The sequence below is a fragment of the Haliotis asinina genome, chromosome 11 (genome assembly GCF_037392515.1).
Source record: "Haliotis asinina isolate JCU_RB_2024 chromosome 11, JCU_Hal_asi_v2, whole genome shotgun sequence".
Taxonomy (NCBI): Eukaryota; Metazoa; Mollusca; class Gastropoda; order Lepetellida; family Haliotidae; genus Haliotis; species Haliotis asinina.
Window position 1 is genome coordinate 49,531,585 of NC_090290.1, and position 6,000 is coordinate 49,537,584.

The following is a 6,000-nucleotide window of genomic DNA, read 5'->3' on the forward strand; positions in this document are numbered from 1 at the left end:
TACTCCTTCAGAAGTTAGTCCGCCACGACCGCATCACTACCTCGCATCTGTCACTGTTTGAGGCCATGTATTCCTCCGCCGCTAGCCGGAGCTGTATTGAACATCGTCGGTAAGATCACTTTGTAACGATAACCAGATAACGGAATGGAAACTCCGTTAATGACAAATGTTCTGGGGGAAAATGATGTCCTGCCTGTGAGTTATAGGGACATTTAGCGACCCGGAGACAAAGATTTGCTTTGGGCAGGATGTGGTAGCTTCTGGTGATGATTTATAATTTTATCACGTCTTCAGTCTTCCAGTTGTTCTTTGTGTCCGATTTCTCTCATTGTTTCAGTGCTGCTAAAAGATAAAAAAATAAAATTAAAAACCCGAAAAAAACAACAGAAAACAAAAACAAATCAAATCAAATCAAATCAAATCACATCAAAGAACAAAGACATGCGCCGTCCTCCAGATTATTTCTTTCATAACTATATAATATATATAAAATATAATCTATTTTTTCTAAATATCTAAAAGTATGTAAATTATGTACTTCACAAATTGTCTGAATGATAACTTAACTATTTGGTTGCAATACTTGATGCAAATGTCTGTCATCTTGGGGGACTAACATCATTTCCTATGATCCATAGTTCTCTTACAATGGAACTTGGGATGTTGTTCGACATTGGGATGTTGTTTGACATTGGGATGTTGTTTGACATGTTTTTGTCTTATGTCTTATGATTATATCGGGAACGGTGGGTGGTTTAAAACAATGTCTTGTTACATCGAAGGCCTGAGTTCAATTCCCATGTTGAGTACAATATGTGAAGCCCATTTCTGATGTCTACGACCGTGATATTTCTGGGATATTCCTAAAAGCGGCGAAACCCTCTAATCAATCACACACTCTAATATTGCTAAATACCTTATTCACGATGAAATGTCATAAAATGTCACTTTCGTCTGCTATATCGATGCTATGAAGGCGGTCGATCGTGTGAACAGAAATGGTCTTTGTCATAAACTTGTCAAACTTGGTGTTAGTGGCAGATTCTTCTCTGCAGTAAAATCATTGTATAATAATACCCAATCCTGTGTTAGTGCTAATGTATATTTATCACCAGATTTCTCTGTAAACAGTAGTGTTAAACAGGGCTGTGTTTTGTCGCCAACATTATCCTCGGTACTTATAAATGATTTAATGGATGAAATCAGTCAGCTGAATTGGGATGTTCAGATCAACGCAAACTTTATGCTCAGTATTCTTCTTTACGCAGATGATACTGCACTCGTTGCAGGAGACGAAGATTCTTTCCAGTGTATATTAAACTGAGTGAATCAGTGGTGTGGAAGATGGCGTTTGCAGATTAAAGCTTCGAAGACCAAAATGGTTCATTATAGACCTTTCTTTATGGGAAATCCCGAGTTCAAATGTTCTTGTGGCACAATGACGACATTAATTAATGTAACGCTTATCAATGTCTTGGACTGTGGTTACAGGGACGCCTTGATCTTGATTTCACTGCAAAGGAAATCGCTAAGCTACTGAAAGGACACTGCGTCTTTTAATTAGTACATTTAAAGCAGTTCAGGCTGTTTAAGACCTCTCTCTCAGCATCAACATATGTCCGCACTATTTTCAATAGGTCGCCACGAGGTACCGTGGCCAAACTACGATGTGGAACTTTACCTCTGGTTTCACGACCCAAAACCCTCTTGAGCAACGGCTATGTAAATATTATAAGAACAATGCAGCTGAAGTAGAGGTCCTTTTTCTATCGAAATGCAATAAATGTATTCCGATATTAGGTCCGTGTTATAGCAAAAGGCAGCTTGGCGACTCTCGTCGACCAGACCATTTTTATTATGGACTGTGATAACCCAGTATATCCCTCAGCTGCTGCAGTGTTATTGAAGAAAACTACTGTAACGTAAGGTATTACATCACCCACCGTTTCTTTACAAATCTACAAATCTCACCTTTTTAACTATGTGTATATAGAGATATATGTTATATATGCATTGTCTTATGGACTTCTGCGTGTCTCGTTGGTCAGAAAAGGCCGGGCATTTGTTTCATCTATGTGATTCAGAAGATTTTATATACTATGTAAACATCTGCGTGACTCAATGATAAACCATAGTTGACCAGTTGACTAACCCACTCAGTACCATCGGATCGTACATTGGAGAGCATAGACAGCGCGTGCTTCTTCGGATTGTATATTACAGAGCGTATACCAAAATTTTAAGTGCCACCCTTTGGACTGTGATTTCCAAATTATGTTAAATTGTTAACAGCAGGGATACATAGCAACAGGGTTGAATGCTATGATCATACATAAAGCGTTAATGGAAATACGTCGTCATTGCATAGTTCGATGCCTCTACCCGTATATTTGCGGCACAGTGTTCGGTCTGGTTGATGTTTAAAGCCGCACTCAGCAGTAATCCAGTTATATAGCGTCTGTAAGTAATCGAATCTGGATCAGACAGACCTGTGATCAGCATCATGAGCATAGATCTACGTAGTCGGGATACCATGACATGTGTCATGGATGCTGAAAACACTACCTCGTTAGTCACTCCATATGAGTAAACTATATGCTGGATCATATCAATCTGTACAACTATTCTTCATTTCAAAATGAGCATGGTGATGGGGTAACCACGTAGTTAAAGTCGTTCGTCACGCCGAGGACACAGGTTCGATTCGCCATATGTTTCTAATGTGTGAAGACATTGCTGGCGTCCCCCGCCGTTATATTTGTCAAACACCACTTAAAGCGTAGTAAAACCTATATTTTCTCACTCAAAATGAGCTTGATAAAACAGTCGGTGGTCTTAAATGGGATGAAATTCTCGAATATAAATTTACATAAAGTTTTAAAACTTAGGAAATGAAAGATGTGGTATATCAGGATATTTTGCAATTATGCGAGCCGTTCAGGGACGTTGAGAGCCAGTGGCACGCGCGTCTAACCGCGAAACACGCTTTAGCAATACGGACCACATGCAGGTTTCTTAAACACCAATTCTAGAAATAAAACCAGTCACTTAATAAATCTATCAATTCCCACAATACATAGTGATCATCTTTCACACATCAAAGGTAATTCCCCCAGGAAGGGACTAATTGTCCCTCTTCAATCTCACCCCTACGAAGACCCAGGTGTAAAGGTCAAGTTTAGCCACAGCAACCAATAGGTGGAATGGGAGGGACGGGTCGCCCATCTGGATGTGTTGGGCGGGCAATCAATGAGAGCCAGTTTGTTTGGGGATGGCCGTTTGGCCACTAACGGTTGATGGGGAAATCACACAACGTTTCCGAGTAAAAGTAGTACCGGCTATTACACTAGAATGATTATGGGCTGGTTGACAAGTGTATTAGAAAGTCCTTAATATTAAAGAATACAAGTGATCTACAGTAATATATACCATTACAAAAGTAGGGGATGTTCCAGTTTGTGAGCATACCACTAGCCAATGCCAAAGCATATGAGAAAAAGTAACATATCCATACAGATGAAACATTTCCAAAGGAATGGAATAAATTGTCACATTTTCCCTTCATTTATCTTAATCATCTGTCTCCTCCTTGGCTTTCATCATTGGCATATTATCAATCTTGTAAATACAATATCATTACACCTTTCCAATGGTATATATTTGTATTTTTAACTAATCACCCTCCAGACCCAAAGAAAACAATATATAGCCCCGTGTCAGCCTTCCAGACAAGCAACCAATCAGCCAGTTTACCAAATTAGAGAATATAAGCAAAACAGAGACCAGGGTGAAAGAACAAAACAACATATGAGTGAGTGAGTTAATATCTAGCATCATATCTGCAAAATTTAAGCCATATCGTGACAAAAAATAACAAATGAACGAGATCAAATTAAACATATTAACTAATGTAAAACATGTTAAAGAAACTATTCATGAAACATAAATTAAAAGATAAAACAAAAACAAAGATTATGAAATAAACATAAATAAAAAGGAAACTGATAACCTAATTATTTTTTTTTAAAAAAAGTGTTTCTTTCTGACGATTTTTTTTTGACATTAAGGCTAAGGACGTTAACGCTGTAGTTGGCAAAGAGCTTTCCGTATAGTGCTCGAAGTGATTATTCCAGACAAATTACAGTGGAGTTCAGCAGCGTCGACTTCTGTCTCGCTTAAGCTAATCTCAACCCTCCTCAGCCCCACCGACCCGTCACCCCGATATCAAGTAGCCCTGTATCTTCGTCTCGCGCTCTCAAGTGCCCCTCCAGTAGAAACCTACCCCCTTCAGGTGCCCCTTCGGTACCGCCGACACCCCTAATACTCCCAAAACAAGGGCCCTTGAGGCAGGTCCCCAAGTCACGCGACCTCCTACCCTGCTCGTGCGCGCCACGCGTGAGGTCACGAGATTTCGCCCCATCCGCGCGAACGTTAGAGATCTGAGTGGAAATGTCTCACGGCGATGATGTAAACCGAGGTATTAGGCAGGTCTGGGTGTTTATAAACAGAGTGGCAAGAGTTAAGTCGTTAAAGCCACTATATGGCCTGTGTAAACAGTCCCTGAGAGCCATACAGGTGCGCCTTTTAACTTTCTGTTACGAAAATACTTGTGGTTTTCCGAAAAGCATTTCAATTGAATTGTTTGCGCCTCAAGTTTAGTTTTTTGTTAATTTATTTCAACTGAATCAAACACAACACTTTACATATGGAAGACCAAGTGAGGAATATGAGATTTCTCTTGGAAATGATAAACAACGCGTTTAATCTCACCGTGGGTGAAGGTAAAATACACAGGTGCCTCTCGTGGAGTAGATTAGAAAACATTCCGGTCCAGATGTCCTCAAAGTTGTAATCATATTGGCCAGTGAGCTTTTCCCATTCTTTGTGGCGAGTCTAAGGTCCGTTCTGTGAAAATATACAATTTGCGAAGACACGATTTGTTCCATTTAAATCAAAACAGGAGCTCCAAGAGATGGCATGAGTGAATGAGTACGGTTTTACACCGCTTTTACGAGTGTTCCTGCATTATCACAACAGGGGACACCACAAATGGGCTTCACACAATGTACCCATGTGGGGAATTGAACCCAGATCTTCAGCGTGACGAGCCAAGATATAGATTCGCACTCTGAACCCGTCGTTTAGTTGCAGAACAATATGGTATGGGTAGACAACTTCCTTATTGCAATATATACAAAGTTCCGGTGTAGACACCTGCTTGATAAAGGTGTTAGCATGTATATGAAGTTCCCCCTCATCATGCCGCTCGAAGATGTTGCTTGGGTTTAATCATTTCCATCTCAGAAAAGATGGGCTGGAGGGAAAATAATTCGGTTCCGGGGCTGTGACACAGGCTACGATTAGTGGTTTAAAACGTTAAGGAATATTCTAGAATTAGACACCCAGTTAAAGCAAAGATAATTATCAAAAGTGGATCAAGAATTTTGTAAATGAAGAGAGCGATAGGTGGATTTAGTTGGAGAGGGAGGGATTACGTTTTCGAATTTTTAAACAATTAAATGAATTTATGTTGTTAGGGTTCATTAATTCTTGCCATAGGGATGAGACAGTGCCGCGGGAACGAAACAGTGCCTGAGACAGGAGATAATACCACATGCAGGAGATAATACCACAGTTTGACGGATGAAGTAGAGCCACAGTGGTGAAATAGTATCACAGAAAGGGAGAGTTCTACGAGGTTTGATAAAGTACATCATGAATGAGGCAGGGACACAGGGAGGAGAAAGTACGTCACGAATGAGACAGGGGCACATGTTTGAGAAAGTGCCTCATGAATGAGATAGGGGCACCTGGGTGAGGAAGTACGTGAGTCTGTGAATAATCGAGTTTGGACCAGACAATCCAGTGACCAGCAGCATGAGCATCGATCTGTGTAACTGGGAATCGGTGCAGGAGTGAGGAAGTACGTCACGAATGAGACAGGAGCACAGGAGTAAGAAAGTACGTCATGAATGAGACAGATGCACAGGGATGGGGAAG